Below are 21,047 nucleotides of genomic sequence, written 5' to 3'. Positions count from 1 at the left end.
AAGTCCAACTTTTCCCAGTGGGGATTGTATGCTATTTCGGAAAAAAAAAAAAAATTTTGAAAACCCTTTTGATGACCAGTTTAAGTTCATCACTTTCCTCCCCTACTCACTGACTGCAAACAATTTCTGGCTCCACGTAACCTGGAAATACAACTTCCATGTCCCTTTCTTCTGTCTTTCACTCTTGCATCCAAATTTCAATAAATGTTATATGTTTGTTCCACTGAAAAGCATCATGCTATTGTGAAAGAAGATGAATTTGTTAGGTTAGAAGAATATGGTTCAACAAATAGAAGAGTTGTCCATTGATTGAGTAATCTGGGCATTTTAATTTAATCTCTCTGAGTCTCACTTTCTTCATTTAGGTAATGGGATAATAATATGTACTCCACAGGATCATGGAAATCATCAGATATGGCTTATAAACCAAGAAATATTCTCAAGTTAATAACTGTTAGTCTACTATCAGTTTATGCATCCATATGGTCTATATATATGCAGCAAAATTTGGCGTTTTATATCGGTATATGTCTTAAAGTTCCTAGGGTCTGTGAGCACAACATGTGTGACCATTTCCAATATTAGCAGAGTAAAAGCAGATAGCAATTTGATATATACCATCTAAGCATGGAATAGATGAACTAATAACTGAGAAAAAGAAAACTAAATTAAAGAAAAGCAAACCCATGTATTTCTAGAGTCATATATCTGGAAAGAACCCTCGAGATGATGTAATGTTTATTGATTTGTGAAAAAGTAAGATCCAAGAACAATATAGATACAGATAGATAGAAAACATTTTGGTATCTGCTCAATCTCCCAGGCTATTTAGTTACAGACCTGGGCCTGGTCCCAAGCCTCTTGACCTGACCCCTCAGCCTGCACATTGCCATTATAACATGCTATTCTTAAGTTCTACATGTAAGCATATGGTACAAATATGAAAAGTTTCCAACTGGAAGAGAGGAATAACCTAGAATCCAAGGTATTTTTTGCCATATGAACAATATATAACAATGGAATTTATACTTCCTGTCATTTCTGTCCTGCCCCTATCTCCCAGCAGTGAGAGAGGCTGGTTTTGCTCATGTTGCTTCTCTAATCTCTGCCTCTGTCTTTCTGAGATTTCAGATACATTCTTGATTCTGTTAAATGGAAATAAATATTGTTTATTTTTCCCATTCTGATGGGAAATGTATAACATCCAGATTTATATTTCTGATATTTATTCTAAAAATCTTGAACTCTGGTTTAAAGAATATACCCACACCTGACTTAATAAGCTAGAGTGAACAGTCCGGTAAAGAGAGGGCCAAATCACCTTCAAGACTGAAGTCAAATGGTTGACTTACTTGGTAATAAGGATGAAGTCTATTCTGCTGTAACCAAATCTACTCTCCTTTAGAGAGACAGAACATTCCCAAGGTCTAATCCAATCCCCAAAACTTATTTTGGAGAGAAAAACAGGTGCTGGCAAGTAAACAAATAGCAGTCTTTTGAGGCCTCAATTTCTTCAGAAAAACAGGGACAATAATCTATGAGCAGTACTAAAGGGAGGAGTCAATGAAGTCATGTATTTAATATACATAGCACAGTGCCTGACACATGGGAAATACTTTTAAAAAACTGTTCTTTATGTTTTTAAAACTGGCAGAATTTGAAGATGGGGAAAAAAATCTCACTTTGTAGTAAGACAAAGAGGGGCAATCTTTGAAGGTTATATTTGATAGGGTGCAGGCATGAATGTATTAACTATTTTGATCAGAGGACACAGAGAATGGGCAGGGTTCAGCTCACCCATCCATCTCAAACTTTGCAGGATATTAACTCTAGATGTCTGAGCTGTTCCAAACAGGAGGCAAGCTGCTCATGTAGATCGTGTTTCATAGGTGGTGAATATTATTAAAAACATTTTTGATTCATTCAGTTTTTACTTCAAGTAATTCCTAAACTGATATTTAAATTCAGTTAATAGAGTCTGAATCCAAATGCCTCTACCTCCTGTTCCTCGAGTAGCTAAGCTTCTTGTTTCTAAATTATTAGTACCTCATTTCTGGGATGGTCTAGCTCAATGAGGTATTGGCATCGGACAATGGCAAAAAGAACAAATATAGAAAGTCTAGATAAATACTCCATTCCGTTTATTAACGTGTGTCCTAATCTTGTTCCAATTTTGACAGATAAGATATAGTGCTCTATAAACAACTAATTATGTAGAATGGACATTTGAAAAGAACAAGTTGGAAATGATACACAGTTTCATTATTTGTCAAATTTTTATAAACTGACTTTTCCAAATTCATTATTTTATTCACATCCATTTTATTTCACTTATTTTAAATTGGTAGGCTTATTATTTAAAAAGAAAAACCCAGACTCAAGGTATCTGAATTCATAGTTCTCTGAAAATAGTATGGAAATGAAAATATAATTTTAGTGTAAAAAGAGTTAAGACTTATAGTACCTCAAAAGATGTTCGTTCTTTTAAGGTTATTTTAAAGCTGGAAGAGATGTGATAACTTTGAACTTTTTAAATAGCTTGAAAAAATTAAGAAATTGATATCTCTCTTCTTCCATACTTTGGCTCCTTTTTGTCTCGTGCAAGATCTCATTTTGCTGAAAATGCTCGTTTCATGTTTTAAAATATTTCCCTTCAGTTTCAGTTCTATTAATAAACAGTTGAATTTTTCTCTTGGCTAATCATCTTGCCCAAGTATTTTATTCCTCATTTAAATTATAAATAATAGATAATCATCCATCTATTTACTCAAAAAATGTATCGAGTTCTTGCTGTTTCCCTATATTCTGAAGATATAAACTGGAGTGAGACTTACGTCTGCACTAAAGGAGCTCATTTACCTCTAATCATTCATTCTCTTCCAAGTCATTCGACACATCCCCAGCACATTCTGAGTGTCCCAACAATCACAGTTTACAGCTTTGATAACTGTTGATATTCTTTTGTCTTCATCACTAGGATCCTTGACTCTTACTGGTGACATTTTGTTGCCTTCTTTCTATTTGCTTGGCTCAACATTAAATACTAAGTAGGCCAGAGGGTTTTTTTTTTTTCTATGCATTTATTTATTTAATTTTTATTACACTTTAAGTTCTAGGGTACATGTGCACAACATACAGGTTTGTTACATATGTATACATGTGCCATGTTGGTGTGCTGCACCGATTAACTCGTCATTTACATTAGGTATATCTCCTAATGCTATCCCTCCCCACTCCCCCCACCTCACGACAGGCCCCAGTGTGTGATGTTCCCCACTCTGTGTCCAAGTGTTCTCATTTTTCAGTTCCCACCTGAGTGAGAACATGCGGTGTTTAGTTTTCTGTTCTTGGATTGTTTGCTGAGAATGATGGTTTCCAGCTTCATCCCTGTCCTTAAAAAGGACGTGAACTCATCCTTTTTTTATGGCTGCATATTATTCCATGGTGTATATGTGCCACATTTTCTTAATCCAGTCTATCATTGATGGACATTTGGGTTGATTCCAAGTCTTTGCATTTGTGAATAGTACCACAATAAACATACGTGTGCATGTGTCTTTATAGCAGCATGATTTATAATCCTTTGGGTATATACCAAATAATGGGATGATAAGCCAGAGTTTTTAAAAACAAAGATTAGACCCACTCACTAAGAATATAACAGGCATTATTTATCCAGAGATAAGGCTCTGGACACCTAACATTTTCTCCTTGTTCTGCTATTAATTCTTTGTATAACACCATCAATTTATCCCACTGCAAGATTCTACTTATAAGTCTGTTGAGAGCTGTTTGTCAAAACTAAGATCAGCCACAAAATTTTCAGCTTTAGAATACAGTAGCACAACTAGGTTTATTACAGTGGAGTGACTTCATTTCCTTCAAATCACTGATACAAAAACCTGATTTTGCAAAAATCGAATCAATCACTCATTCATTAGCAAATAAAATGCAAACATACCTACTTTTTACATTATGGACTATCCTGATTTTTATGTATATATCTCTAGTTGCAAATCATTTATTTTCATGGTCATACACAGAGAATATGCTCCTAGAAGGATAGACACAATATGGCAATGTTCCATCAACACATGAAATATGATGTGTTAATAAGCATTTAATTTTATTTGCTTTAAAAATAGACAATTTAAATGTTTTATCTTTTTTCAAGTACAAACTGTGTTCATATAATTCTCCTATGATATCTTTTCAGTCAGGTAGTCAAATGGCTAAACGACTGAAGTAAAATTTGCAGACTCATTCAGCACGGGGCATATGATAAATGGAATGCAGAATTCCCTCATCCTGGGGAGCCCTCGCTGACTCTCTCTGAATATTTAAGCAGTCAATCTGGTTATGCCATTGCTTCATTGACTAGACAACACTAATTATATTAAAGCCACTGGAGATGTGATTTAATCAGTTCGCCCATAGCAAATGTTCTATAAAGAACGTGCAGTTTCTTTAAAAATGACACAACTTCTAGGATTAGATTATTTAGCTCAACCCTCTGCAAGAATCCTTTTCAAGTTAACTTCAAAAGATGGTCATACAGCTACCGCTTGAGTATGTCAAGGAATGGGTGACCACTACTAGTTTGTGGAGCTTTCCATTCCAATGTTGGATAGCGAAGTCTCTTACAAGCCTGCTTTCTCTTTCTCAAGGCTGCCATTTAATATTTAAAGACAGCTATAGGGGTGGAACCAAGGTCCTGGTCTCTTACTATCTTTCTCTAGCCTTTCCAATATTTGGACCAGTGGTTCAGAAATGCCAGCTAAGAAAGCTTAAATAACTTAGAGGTTTCCAGTCCAGTTTACAATGAGTTAAGGGCAAGGTGGAAGGCAAGAACTGTTGTAGTGGATCTGGCTGGTCATTTTGAAAGCAGGTAACTGGTCAAGTGTAGAAAGGCACATGCCTAATAGAAGACTGAATTCGGGAAGCAATAAATTAACACAGCAGAGCCAGAAAGCCCTGGCAGTAGTTGCTTCCACAGGCCCCTGAATGTCTTCAGTCTAGACTAAGAACTGCTGTGGATTTCACAGGTGCTATAAGAGAAAAGAAGTTAGTGGTGAGCTATGTTGGTGCTTTCATCTAGATGTTTATGTCCCTCCAAATTTATATGTTGAAATCCTCATCCTCAAGTTGATGTTATTAGGCGATGCAGCCTTTGGGAGGTGATTAAGTCATGGTCAGAGATTTCATGAATGGGATTAGTGTCCCTATATAAAAGAAGCCTGAGAGAGACCCCTCATCTCTTATATTAAGTGAGGTTAGAGTGAGAAAATGGCTATATATGAGAAAGCAAGCCCTCACCACTAGACATCAAATCCTCTGGTGCCTTGATCTTAAACTTCCCAGCCTCCAGTACTGTAAGAAATGAATTTACGTTGTTTATAAGCCATCTAATCTATAGTATTTTGTTATAAGAGCTTGATCAACTCAGACAGTTGGGGAAATCCTGGGCTAAGTAAAACAAAACTAGTTTCTTAATGGCGGGACCTGTCAGTCTATAACGTACTGTGGTGGACTGTCATTCTCCAATAGAAGGGTGCAGTATGCAGTGTTTCAAAACGTCTTTAAACTTGAAATCCTTTTTGCAAGAAAAAAAAAAAAAAAAAAAAAAAAAAAAGAAAGAGCAAAAGAATAGACCCAAAACTTAGGTCTATTGGTTAATCTTCATTCTGAATGGCCAACTTCTCTGGGCTTAAGGGTTTTCAATAATTTCTCAAATAATTAAAATCGTCTCTGATTGAAAGGAGAATTAGAGTTATTCTACACCAATTCCTTATTGGAAGCGTGAATTTGTATTGTCTATGATAGTTGTTATCCAAACTAGCTGCATATCAGAATCACCAAGGGTATCCTTCAATAAAATAGCTAGACCTCAACCCAGAATCAGAATCTCCAAAATGGAGACCTGGAATCTGTATATTTACATGACTTCTATTTAGCCATGCGATCACTATTGCTTACTACCGCTGTGTGGCCTTGGCTAATCATTTTCAACTTTTCTAAACTTTAACTTCCTCATATACAAAATGATCATTTTAATAATACTTTCTTCACGGTGTTTTTCTGAGGATCCATTTTTTTTAAAATTTTATTTATTTATTTATTTTATTATTGAGACAAGAGTCTCGCTTTGTCGCCCAGGAGTGCAGTGGCCCCATCTCCGCTCACTGCAAGCTCCGCCTCCCGGGTTCACGCCATTCTCCTGCCTCAGCCTCCGGAGTAGCTGGGACTACAGGTGCCCGCCACCAAGCCTGGCTAATTTTTTGTATTTTTAGTAGAGATGGGGTTTCCCTATGTTAGCCAGGATGATCTCGATCTCCTGACCTCGTGATTCACCTGCCTCGGCCCCCAAAGTGCTGGGATTACAGGTGTGAGCCACCATGCCCGGCCTTTTTTTCTTTTCTTTTCCTTTCTTTTCTTTTCTTTTTCTTTTTCTTTTTTTTTTTTTTTTTTTTGAGATGGAGTTTCACTCTTGTTGCCCAAGTTGGATTGCAATGGCGTGATCTTGGCTCACTGCAACCTCTGCCTCCCTAGTTCAAGGAATTCTCCTGCCTCAGCCCCCTGAGTACCTGAGATTATTATAGGCGCATACCACCATGCCTGGCTAATTTTTGAATTTTTAGTAGAGATGGGGTTTCAACATGTTGGACACGCTGGTCTCGAATTCCTGATCTCCAGTGATCCACCCATCTCGGTCTCCCAAAGTGCTGGGATTACAGGCATGAGCCACCATGCCTGGCGGAGGTTACAATTTTTAATGCCAAGGCTGGTGGATCACAAGGTCAGCCTCCAGACCAGTCTGGCCAACATGGTGAAACACCATCTCTACTAAAAAATACAAAAATTGGCCAGGCGTGGTGACATGCACTTGTAGTCCCAGCTACTCAGGAGGCTGAGGCAGGAGAATTGCTTGAACCGAGGAGGTGGAGGTTGCAGTGAGCTGATATTGCACCACTGCACTGCAGCAGCCTGGGCGACAGAGTGAGACTCAGTCTCAAACAAAACAAACAAACAAACAAACAAACAAAAAAGCTATGTAAAGTGCTCTTGGTACATACTAAGCTCTCACTGGATACCTGAGAGCTGTTGTTGTTAGTATTTTTACAACTATGGAATAATTAATTAGATGAAGCTGAAGATAATAAGTTGCTTAACATAACTTCAAAGTGCCTTTAGTTAAAAGCAAAGTGGCCGGGCACGGTGGCTCAGATCTGTAATCCCAGCACTTTTGGGAGGCCGATGCGGGCAGATCACGAGGTCAGAAGATCGAGACCATCCTGGCTAACACGGTGAAACCACGTCTCTACTAAAAATACAAAAAATTAGCCGGCCGTGGTGGCGGGAGCTTGTAGTCCCAGCTACTCAGGAGGCTGAGGCAGAAGAATGGCGTGAACCCGGGAGGCGAAGCTTGCAGTGAGCCAAGATGCCCCACTGCACTCCAGCCTGGACTACAGAGCAAGACTCCGTCTTAAAAAAAACAAAAAACAAAAAACAAACAAACAAAAAATAAAACCAAAGTAGGCCTGAAAGCCAGGTTCCTCCTTTTACAAAGGGTAACATGTGCAGCTCAAAAGAGGATACAGTAAAAATTTTCCAGACCATTGAGTCCTGGCTTTGTTTCCTTTTCTTTAGAAGTTAAGCTTTGACTCTGGCAGTGTCACAGGTTTAACACAATTTGAAAAAGTTCTGTGTATTATGGGATGTGTCATTTGACAAAAACTAAAAAGTGTATTTATGAATGTGTTTCAAGGATCCCATCTAAAGGCTCTCTTTGCCAGATTCTGATTAGAGTTTTAAGACTCTGCCCAAGTAATTGTTCACTTGATTTCTTTCCATGGTACAAGTGGTTACAAGCTCACCAACTCATGCGTTGCATGATGCAAATGGCAGTAAATACCACTGCTGGGAAATACCAACTGAGAGAAAAGTCAATCTTTCATTGGGAAGTCTGGGTAGTTGGGGCTCTGGAGGAGTTTTCTTCCACTGGAGCAGAGACAAACTTCTCTCTGAATTGATGGTCTGAGTTCTCTCTAGCCACATTTTAACTGAGGATGTAGCTTTTCCAAGGGTCTGCTTTATGCAAGGAGTCCTGTTCAAACTCCCTAGCTCTTTGGAGCCCAAGATCTTAAATGTCATGATCAAGTCAATGTTAAAGCCATTGGCTATCAGGGCAAATTTCTGGGTCCAAACTTCTATTCTCCAGCTTATCTCAACTTCACCTGAAGGTTGCATTCTTTTCTTTTTCATTTCTGTCCCATGGAGATTTTTCTTTCTTCTTACAGGCCCATTTATATTTACTTTGTTTTTCAGTTATGTTTTATGTCAAATTTCTAGTTGTTTATAGCAGGAGGAGTGACTTCCTATCTCAGTTCCCAATGTAAGAACTGAGAGTGAAAGAACATCTGCTTTGTATTGAACTAACATGGGCCTCTCAGTATAATTTCTCCTTGCTGGTCTTTCTGCTATATTCTGACATCACCCAAAAGGTCCAGTAGAGATGGAGTGTGGTTGCCATTCTTTAGATGTTTTTCAGTTTTTCAATTACCTTAAAGTCATAGGCCCAAAGCCTAACATCCCAGGGTATTTTAACCAATGTAAACAAAAGAACTAAACGATCCCCTCTTTTGCTCTGAATCCTATACTAATAATGCAATCTGTGATTGCACAGGCACATTTTGACAGCTTTAGAAGCTATTGACCCAGAATAAGTTTAGTCAAATAAATTTCAATGTGCTGCTGTATTAACAAGGTAGAACTGAAGTTTAATTTTGTTGACTGGTTTCAGTACGTTCAAGTAGATTGAAGATGTGCATTAATTTTAATGGTTTTTGTTATCTATTTGACGTGTTCTGGTTGGACTATAGAAAAGAAATCTTTGAAACTAATTCAAAGACAACATAATACTAAGTAAAGAAAGGCAAAACTTTACTAAAACATATTCAACATGTGGCTGACTTGGCCTTTTTACTTTTATTGGCTCAATTTATAGATTTTTTACAAAGGTCAGTGTTTTGTATTCTCTATTTCAGTTCTTCTTTTGATTTTTTCTTCATCATTAGTCTTATGACTATACCCTTAATTTAACACAGAAAATATCCAACCTACATTTTTTTCTGCAAATTTTTTCTTACACCAGTGAAAATTTAACCCTATGAAATACTTTGTGATAAATTTGATATAATTCAGCAGGTTGTTGCCATTTTTTAAAAAATAGGTGGTGCATTTACTGCCACCTGGTGGAATGTTTGAGAGGAGTGAGAAATAGAAACTAGTAAAAAAAACAAAAACAAAAACAAAAACTAAAAAACAAAAAAAACCAAAAGAATCATTAAAAATACCTAAGGAGGTAAAATTTCTTCACTGAGTCAGTATGCTAGTTTACCTGGAGCCATGTATGTAAAATTAATCTGGGCCCATATGTAACTTAAATTAATCTGAACCAAAGAAAGACTTTGGGCTTCAATTGTATTTTCTTTGTCTAGTTATTAATTTATTGTCCCAATGTAGTAGGCAATGCTAATCTGATTTTAATTCAAATGCGATTGTTTAGACATGAAAGCAAATGTCAGAAAAACCTAAAAAAATAGAAAGTTTTTTGCTTACGTTTTCTTTATCTTTGATTCTCTGTATTCATGTTGTTTGTATCCCTTAGTGAATCAGCCTGATTGTGGCTTGATTCTTTCTCTCATCTGTGTTCTACAGTTTGGTCTATCTGACATCTCAATAAACCAAGACAAACCAGGTAAAATTTCCTTGCCGTTCCTCACCTCAGCTTCCCTTTCTCCCACAATATTCTTCATTAGTTTCCTTTTTTGTTTGTGAACAAATTGTGAAGAATCTGGTCTCAATTTTGTGATCTTCCTGCTAAACATCTGGGTCAAGCAACTTTACTTTTCATTCTCATATTACACATCTGTATAATGTCAGGGATTAACTTATTTATGTTCAGTGTTCTCTTATAATTCTGAGACTCTATGAAGTCATGAATAAATTAATTTAAATTTAAATGAATGTGACCAGTTAAAACCTTCTACAACTGTTAATACTGCATTCAGGGCACTAAAAGCTGATAGAATTTCCCAGACTTAATATTAGATTGAACAATTAGCCTTTCCTTCAATGATGCCATATGGGCAACTGCCTGGTTTATTACTTATAATTTGTATCACACTTATTGTTTGTTTTATTCATCACCATTTATTGAGTCTTTGTTAGCTCCTGGGGTTATAGTCATAAACAATAGATCAGCAAACAACATTAGGAAGATAGAAATAAACAAATGATTATGGCATACCTTAGTGGTACCTCAACTTGAATGTTTATAGAAATCACTGGCAATATTTGATAAATTTGTAGATTCCTGGGCTCTAATAGAGCCTGATTACTTGAAACAATTATATTACTTCTGATCCAATAAGTCTGAAAGTAAAGCCTTGAACCTGTATTTTTCAGAAGTATTTTAAGTAATCCCCGATGCAAGTGGTAGGACATACAACACACAAGAAAACTTGACACAAAAAATGGATGTTATAAAACTAGGTAAGCACAAGGTATAAGGGAACATAAGGAAAGTGTGTTTAATTCAATTAGGAGTCAGAGAAGCTGATAAGGAGTAAACCATGAGAAGGAATGAATTCAAAAAGGAGTCTACAATTTCAAGCGAAAGAATAAGAATTGCATGTGGGAGAGCTTGGCACTTTTAGGAGATGGCAACTAGCTCTGTATTTCTGAAAGATACAATTTGAGGATGAAATTGACCATATATTCAGGTAAAAAGCAAGTGTCAATAAATTTAAAAGAAGTAGTATAATTTGAACAAAATGTCCTGATCACTATGCAATTAATTTAGAAATCGCTAATTTATTTTACTACTCTATATGAATGAAAATGTGAAATACACCAGACGTTTAAATAATCTATAGGTCAAAGAAGAAATCATAAGAAAAATATAAAAGGGACAAAACTTTCATGAAAATGTTACACATTGGGAGAAATAGGACAAAGTTTTGAATAGTATTTAGAGGAAATATTAGAGCCTTAAAACATATAGTGAAAAAGTAGAAACTTTGGAAATTAAAGAAAGTGGAAGAAAATTAAAATATAAGCTACTGAAAGTAAAATCCAAATACAGCAGAACAAAATAGGATTATTGTATCAATTTACAATGTTATTAGTAATTAAAATACATGCACACATGTGTGTATGTATGTTGACTAATCTATTTAGTTGAGAATTTTTAATAATTTGAGCTTCTACTTGAACTTATGAACGGTTTAAACTTGCAGGTTTTAAATTTCCATACATATGAAGTTTAAAAATAAGGTTTGTAGTTGTTGTTATTGATTTCTAAGTCAATATCTAGGTTGGTACACCACTGTAATCCACCAGAATGTGATTTCAGTTGTATCCAAGAATATATATATTCTTTTTCTAAATGAATTTTCATGGGATAAATTATCATATAAATTAGCACATCATTAGTTAAGCTACAGATCTCAGTGTGCTGCATAAGATGACTCCTTACAATTTTCCCATCTTCAATCAGTAAGAGAGAGATATGTATTACTATCAGGGCTATGGATAAAGATCTGATCCTATAATAAATATACATATCACGTAAGTATCATTCTTCATTGTATGTCAATAAGGTAAAGAAAAAAGTAGTTGATATTTACAAGTAAATAAATGAAGGTGTTATTTTGCCTAAATATTCAACCTCAGGTGATTAGCATAATACCATTTTTATTTCTTTTAATTCTTTATTTCCATAGGTTTTTGGGGGAACAGGTGCTATTTGATTACAAGAGTAATTTATTCAGTGGTGATTTGATAGATTTTGGTACACTTATCATCTGAGCAGTAAACATTTTTATTACTAGTAGCAATTATAAAAATAAACGTGTTCTGATAGTTAATACAACTGAGATAGAAAGAGACTGTCTAGCCAAAATATTATTCTTGAATATCAATTATGATCTTATCTTATTTCAGTAGGCCTTATCTAAAAAAACCTTGCCCCTAACACAGTAATGCATTATACAATATATCTGCAGCAATTTATGGTTCATAAATACATTGTATTCATCTGGAATTATAATAAAAAAATAGTGCAAATAATCCTGGACACTATACCTTTTCTCCCCTTTCATTGCCTTCTATTAGAAAGCCTGTTGGCATTGAAACCATTGGAAGTTTTGGAGAATTTTAAGCTAGGCAGGAAGCCTTGAAAAGTTGATTTAAAAGCTTGAAGAGGGTGACTATGCGAGAAAAGAATTAACATAGTAGACCTGATACTTCTTTTCTTGGAAAGGCCTGCCTGAAAGATTGAGCATTGTCTGGTATCAGGGAACTTGACTGGCACACAGCGTTCTACCCTAATAAAACTTCCTTAAATGAAACAAGTGGCTCACTGTGCTTACTCCTTAAGTTATTTATACAAACAATACAATTTATTCTGAACACCTGCTTTCCTTAAGGAAATCTGAAATTTTGGTACATGCTAGGCAGAGAATGCCTTTATTACCAGATTGCAATAAAAGCCTTGGACACTGAATCTTCAATGGGCTGCCTAGTACATTTGTGTTGTCCCATTTCAAAGATGGGGAAATTAAGTGTGTCTTGTGTGACTCCGGTCTTGGAAGCTTGTACTTGGTTTCATCTGGATTTTTCCAAGTGCCTTTTTGCTTTGCTGATTTTGTTTTGTATAATCTCACTATAATAAGTCATAGCCATGAGCATGACTATATGCTGTGTCCTGTTAGCCGCTCTAGCAAATCATCAAGCTAGATTGTGGGCTTGGGGACTACACTCAACACAGGAAAAATTGACCTGCCATGTAATGTTCCCTATCCATGCTGTTTGAAAGTAGAATAATACAAAGGAAAAAGAGTTACATATTTGACAAATCTAGAGTTTATCTGGACTAATAAACACCCTCTAAAACTATAAAAGTGTCTTTTGAAAGTGCTAAGAGGTTCATCAGTTACATACTGAGTAATAATAATAACACCTAATATCATTACAGCATTTCTTACACTAGTCACAGTCCTAAATTCTTTAATCAGATGATGTTATTTAATCCCTACAGTGCCTTCTAACAGTACCTATAATTATTCCTACTTTACAAGTAGAGAGAATGAGGTTCAGAGTAACTAAGTGACTTGCCCTGGTCACACATCTAGTGAGAAGCAGAGGCGAGATGTGAACACAGCGAGTCTGATTCCAGAGCCCACCCTCTTAACCATTGCCCTCCTGTATTTGGTCCAGATTTTTTTATAATCTATCATAGAAGGAAGAGGAATTTGGGTTGGAGGGACAGGAATAGATAATTTTGAAATACAGAAACTTGATTCCTGGAAAGCTTAGATTGTTACTTACCTATACTCCATCATACTGTGATTACGGCTACATATATTTTTTTTAAATCATACACTGAGGACATAAGGGGAAAATACTGGAACTGTGTTGGTCTGAAGGCCTGAAAAGAAGAGGCTGGAAATGTAAGGGGAATTGGAAAATAAATTAGGAAAGTGACAAATATAAAATTAACATATTTTAACAAATATGTCTAGAGCCCAGTGATCTTACTGAAGGAAGAAGAAAGATTTTGGTGTTTGGAAATCCAAGGAAGCTAGCATTGCGAGGCAGAGGAACAGAGAGACAGACACTTCATATATCTCTATCTCTATTATCTCTTTCTCTTTCTATCCCTATCTCTATATTTAGATACATGATATATAATATTGTTCTAGATCCATCTATCTATCTATCTATCTATCTATCTATCTATCTATCTATCTATCTATCTTCTATCTATCCTTCTGTCATCTGTCTACCTACCTATTTGAAATTGAGGTAGGTATCTTCAGAGGTTACAAAGTGATCCTCTAAAGTCTTTGGTGAAATAGTGATGTAGGCTTGCAGGTAAGAAAACTACCTGACTCAAGGGAAAGCATCATAGAATCACGGAAAGGAGCAGGCAGAACAATCGTAAATGCTCATTAATGGATCAGAAATAGTTATTATTTCCAGAGGTCACAGGGGAGATATATTTTTATATACAAGGCATTGGGTAGAGTTCTTAGGAAGCTATTGTCTCAGTATTGCAGCTAAATTACTCCCAAATTACCCAAAGCAGAAAAAAAACGAAAAAACGAAAAAACCACCACGAGGAACATTATTGTAATATTGCTGATATCAGTGATGAAGAGAAAATGTTAAAACCACCCAGAGGATAGAAGACAAGTCAAGTACAGAGGAATGGCAACAGATGTGACATCAGGAACCACCCAAGCAAGAAGAAATGATGAAATATCTTTAAAGTGCTGAAAAGAAAAAGAAAAACTAAATCTATATCCAGACAATATATTTTTCAAAAATAAAATCAAAATAAAGACTTTTTCAGATAAATAAAAGCTAAGAGAATGTATTACCATCAGACCTTTACTACAAAAAAGATTAACGTAAATATTTCATGAAAAAGGAAAATACTACCAGAAATTTGAATTTACTACACAAAGAAATAAAAAGCATCAGAAAGAGGAAACATATGGGTAAATTTAAAAGCTTATGAAAATATTTTTGAGAAATTTAATAGATAATAGACTTTTATAAGCAAAGAATAATATATTTTGGCATTTCCGATATATGTAAAAGTAACACTGTGACAAAATAGCACCAAGGCCAGAGCAGAGAAATGGAAATACAACAAGCATACTGTTGTAAAGTTCTCATACTATAAATAAAGTTGTGCAATATTACTTGAATGTACAAGTTAACAATATAGATGGTAAACTTTAAAGCTACTATAAAAAAATCTACAAAGAGACTAGGCTAATAAACCAACAACGGATGTAAAATGAAATATTAAAAAACACTCAATTAGTACCAAAATGTCAGGAAAAAGGGGGACAAACCCTCAAAATTAGATGGGACAAATAAAAAATAACCAGATGTTAATATAAGTCCTCCTTTATGAATAATCCTATTAAGATAAGGGGTTAACAGTATAACTAAAAGGCAGAGGTTGTCAGATTGATATAAAAGCAAGATCCAATTATATGGTGATATGGTTTGGCTCTGCGTCACCACCCCAAATCTCATGTTAAATTGTAATCCTCAGTGTTGGGGGAGGGACCTAGTGGGAGGCAACTGGATTGTGAGGGGGTAGATTTCTCCTTTGTTATTCTTATGATAGAGTTCTTACAAGATCTAGTTGTTTGAAGGTGTGTAGCACTTCACCTGTGCCTCTCTCTTTCTCCTGCCAACATGTGAAGATGCGCTTGCTTCCCCTTCACCATTCCACCATGATTGTAAGTTTCCTGAGGCCTCCCCATCCATGACTCCTGTACATCCTGTAGAACTGTGAGTCAATTAAACCTCTTTCCTTTATAAATTACCCAGTCTCAGATAGTTCTTTTCTTTTTCTTCTTCTTCTTCTTCTTTTTTTCTTTTTTTTTTTTTTAGATGGAGTTTCACTTTTGTTGCCCAGGCTGGAGTGCAATGGTGTGATGTCGGCTCACTGCAACCTCAACCTCCCAGGTTCAAGTGATTCTCCTGCTTCAGCCTCTCAAGTAGCTGGGATTACAGGTGCCTGCCACCATGCCTGGCTAAGTTTTGTATTTTTAGTAGAGATGGGGTTTCACCATGTTGGTCAGGATGGTCTTGAACTCCTGACCTCAAGTGATCCACCTGCCTCGGCCTCCCAAAGTGCTGGGATTACAGGTGTGAGCCACCCCACCTGGCCTGGTAGTTATTTATAGCAGTGTGAGAGTGAACTAATACATATGGCCTTAAAAAAAATGTTTTTTAAACCCCACCAAAAAGTGGGCAAAGGACATGAAGAGACATTTTTCAAAAGAAGATATACCTGTGGCCAAAAAGCATATTAACAAAATGCTCAACATCACTAATCAATAGAGAAATGCAAATGAAAACCACAATGAGGTATCATCTCACATCAGTTAGAATGGCCATTATTAAGAAGTCAAAAAAGAACTCATGCTGGTAAGATTGTAGAGAAAAGGGAACATTTATACACTGCTGGTAGGCATGTAAGTTAGTTCAGCCATTGTGGAAAGCAGGATGATGATTTCTCAAAGAACTTAAAACAGAATTACCATTCAACCCAGCAATCTCATTTTTGGGTATATATCCAAAGGAATATAGTTTATTTTACCATAAAAACACATGCATATGTATGTTTATTGAAACACTATTTGCAATAGCAAAGATGTGAAATCAACCTTAATACCCATCAACAGTAGACTGGAAAAAGAAAATATGGTACATATATGTCACAGAATACTATACAGCCATAAAAAAGAAGGAGATCATGTTTTTTGCAGCAACATGGATGGAGCTGAAGACCACTATCCTAAGTAAACTAATGCAGGAACAGAAAACCAAATAGCGCATGTTCTCACTTATAGGTGGGAGCTAAACAACAAGAACACATGGGCACAGAGAGTGCAACACTGGACACCAGGGCTTACTTGAGGGTGGAGGTGGGGAGGAGGGAGAGGATTTAAAAAATACTGTTGGGTACTATGCTTATTACCTGGGTGACTAAATAATCTGTACACCAAACCTCCATGACATACAGTTTACCTATGTAACAATGTTGCACATGTACCCTTAAATCTAAAAATAAAAGTGAAAAAAACACAGTTTAAATATAAGAAACTGGTAGTTTAATACAAAAAAAGATGAAAAATTATGTACCATAAAATTTTAATCAATAGAAAACTATATCAAATTAAATACATTTCAAAGCAAGGAATATTACCAGGGATAATAAGTGGCATTTCTTATTTAAAAGGTGTTAAATTATCAAGATATAACAATCTCAAACGAGTATTCACTTAAAAAGAGAGCTTCAAAGTACTTGAAGTAAAAACAGACAGAACAAAAAAAAGGAGACAAATACACAATTATGTCTGGAAATTTTAACACGCCATTTCAATAACATTAAATAGAAGAGGAAGACACACATACACACAAAACCCAGTAAGAATGCATTAGACTTGAACAACACAATCAACCTATTTAATCTAATTGACATTTATGGAATACTTCACCCAAACAACAGAATGCACATTTTGGGGGGACCCAAAACAAGATGGAAGAAGTTTGAAAGGATTGAAATCTCAAGAAGTATGTTCTCTCATCACAACAAAATTAAATGGAAAATAGACATGAGAAACATATCTGGAAAATCTCCAGATATTTGCTAATTAAATAAAACATTTTTAAATAAAGCATGGGTCAAAGAAAAAATTTACATAGTAAAATGAAAACACTACATAACAAAATTTGTGACATGCAGCTGAAGCCATGGTTAGAGGAAGATTTATAGCAATAAATAATTTATTAATAAAGTCTTAATTCAATAGTATAAGTGTCTACCTTAAGAAAAGAAGAACGAATTAATCCCCAAAACCAAAAGAAAGAATTAATAAATATGAGGAATAATCAATGATGTAGAAAACAAAAAGAATATAGAATATCAATAAAACCCAAAATTAGTTATTTGGAAGTTCAATAAAACTTATAAAGCTATAGGAAGACTGATGGAGATAAAAGAGATTTAGGCTACCAATAACAGGACTGATTAAAAGGACATCACAACAGATTATGCAAACATTAGAAGGATGATACATATTTGTTACTTATCTGAAATAGACAAATTTCTTGTAAAATACAAATTACAAAAGCTTGCTCCAGGCCACGAAAAGGTCACTAGTTATTTCTAACAAACATTTAAGGGAGAAATAATATTAATTCTGTACTAACCCCTCCTGAAAATAGAAGACTCCAAATCACTCCATGAGACCAGTGTTACTCTGATACCAAAACTGAAGACAATACAAAAAGAGAGAGAAATACTTATCAATATTTCTCATAAAGATAGATACAAAAATTTTACAAAATTTTCACATATCGAATACAACTATATATTAAAAGAAGGATAAATCAGAACCATGTGAAATTTACCAGCAATAAGGGTTGATTTAACACTGGAAAAATCAATCAATGCTATTTGCCATGTTAGCAGCCTAAAATATAAAGCATTTCAATAGATGCAGTAAAATAGTTGCTGACTTAATCAGTTCTATTGCTGGATCTGATGTAAGTAAACAATTCTTATTTTAATTTGGGTTGTGGACATTTCCAGGGTAGGCATGATCAATATAGGAATCTCTGTGCTGCTGATAAATTAAGATTTCTATTCCTGTCATAAAATGACTTCATCAGGAAGAAGCCATGTTATTTTTCATATTTCTCTCCACAGGATACATAAAGTTCCCATTCAAGAGAAAAATAATTCAGTTCAATGCATAAAACAGAAAATGCAATTTATTGTGATGTATCCAGCTAGAGCCTTTAAAGTTGTTTTTATTTTTGTTTGTCTTCTAGAATAACTAATGCATGAGATAGAAAGTTGAGAACTGGTAAAGTGGCACCTTGATGTTCCAGAGTGCCTGGCTTTTTCTATCTTTCCACTCAGCTTGTGATTAGATTGTTCATAATCATACCTCCTCAAGGTTGAAAAATGGCTGCTCCATCTCTAGCATCACATCAGTGTTCCATGCAAAAGTAATGGAAAGAACAAAGGGCCAAAGGCATTTGTCACTCTGCTTTCAAATAACTTTCTGAGAAGTCACACTTCATGGCTTCCACTTACATATCTTTAGCTAGAAGGATGTCACTGTCTATGCCCACCTGCAAGGTGGGCTGAGATTTTGGTTTTTAATCTGGAAACATTGATATTACAGCAACAATAGGAGTTCCTATTGTAAGGAATAAAGGGAAATGGGTATTTAGTAGGCAAGAGAGTGTCTGCCACATGCTTTCCTCCCTATAATCAGTGGAGTGCTTTTGTTGATGGGCTGACTCATATTGAAGACATCAGATCTGCATATAAAGCTTTAACCTAGTTCGGTTTTGGAACTTCACAGACCTTGAGAATAATCCTATAATTTCTACAGCAATCTCTGCTTTTTGTTGGTGTAAACTTTGAAGAAAGAGTGAAGCAGTGGTTGTCTGTGATGGAGTAACTGAGGCCTCTCTAGTGTGCAGACTGTATTTGTCCAGACTCACCTAATTTTGCCCTATGAAATATTAAAGAAGAGGGTTTCCTCGTTTTTGAGAAACATGTGGATTACCCCTACTAAGGCTTTAAAATGCGAGTCTGAATTATGTCTGGTTAAAATGCTACTTCATCAAAAACTGCACAAACACCAATGATCTAATATTACATTTTTTTTTTTAACAAGCGTGTGGGTAAGGAATGTTCCCAACATCCCAAGCATCCTGGAATATCCATCAATGAGGAAATTTTAGTCTAACATGATTGCCCGCTTTGTCTGATAAAAAAGAATAAATTCAATTTGTTAATTATGAAGCAATCTATTGACTTTAAAGATGATAAACATTTTCCAAAGCCACTGTGATTTTTGAGAGAAAACTATAGATATACTTAGAAACAATTAGGAATACAGAAGCATTGCTGCTGAATTAATGAAGTCATGAAAAAAGAGGCCCAGCAGTTCTGGATCTTGTTCATTATTCATCTACATTGATTTTCTAAGACTTGCAGAATTTTACTTTGATTGACTCTACATGGTGTCAAAAACATACAGATGCAAGTTTAAGAGGTTTTGATATGTTTTAGACATAGCTTTTATCCTTGTACTTCAATTTTCTCTACACCAAAGGAAGGAATGACTGTTTCGTACTCACTAGAGAAAGATATCCTTCGAGACTAGCCTGATCAATATGGTGAAACCCCGTCACTACTAAAAATACAAAAATTAGCCAGGCATGGTGCTGTGCAACTGTAGTCCCAGCTACTTGGGAGGCTGAGACAGGAAAATTGCTTGAACCCAAGAGGTGGAGGTATTAGTGAGCTGGGCCAAGCCGAGATGACACCACTGCACTCCAGCCTGCGCATCAGAGCAAGACTCCATCTAAAAAATATAATAATTTACAATCATTAGCCAACTTGGTTCCATTGCATGAACAGTACATAACTTCACCATGGGAAAAAACACTTTATCACCATCATTTTAGATCCCCTGCAAAAAACTTCCCAACTGAAATAAGTTTGGAGGCATTGTAATTAGTAGAGGTTTAGCTTGGAATAGGTGAAAAGAAAAAAAAAATACTTACAGTGGATGCTAGTGATATGCTGGGCCTTTTCATGTGTCTCACGTGGGTTATGCTGTGTTAGGAGTTAGAAGACCTGGTTTCCAGATCTAGTTTTGTCATTAAACAGGTTTGAGATGTTGGACAAAATACACACATTAATGCTTTCGCCTCACATTTTTCAGTTACAAAATGAGTTGCTTTCAGTTACAATTGATACTTAAATTGTAAGACATAGGATCAGTTCATCTTTTATTAAGTCCTGTTTTCTCAAAAGGAAATGTGGATATGGCACTGAGTCAAAGCAATTCCCTTCGTGGTTTATTACATTTATGAAAGGAATTCATATTCCTCTGGAAGAATCTGACTGGGCTTCTCAAAGCAAGGTACCATTTTGGGTTGGATACACAGGCATAGCTGAATTGAATTACTTGACTGAAACATGGCATCTAAATCGTAGGAAAATTCTACGGACTTCCTGAGCAGTTTAACAGGCTTAAGTAAGGACTAGAGCCAATACTTTTGCCAGTTGACTAAATAATGATAACATTTGCCATTTACTTAGCATACACCTTTTGCTAGGCACTGAAATTCATTTATATTATTTAGAATCTGCAGAACCAAACCTCAAAAGTGGGTATTAATGATCCTATTAGAGCAGATTAATTCTCATAGACATTCACTAATTGTCCATAGCCAAATAATTATTAAATACTAGAGATAAGATTCAAACCCAGGTTGGCTGAATCTTGAAGCCTGCGCTCTTTCTTTCACACATCCAAGCCTAAGTCCTAAGGTTGGAAGGGTGTTGGATTCCTAATAGATCATCCTCCCAGCATCATTTTCTTTAGTGCATATAAATTTTCTGGCATTTCCAAAGTGGT

Source organism: Macaca thibetana, chromosome 4, assembly GCF_024542745.1.
Source record: "Macaca thibetana thibetana isolate TM-01 chromosome 4, ASM2454274v1, whole genome shotgun sequence".
NCBI lineage: Eukaryota > Metazoa > Chordata > Mammalia > Primates > Cercopithecidae > Macaca > Macaca thibetana.
This window is presented reverse-complemented; position numbering follows the sequence as displayed.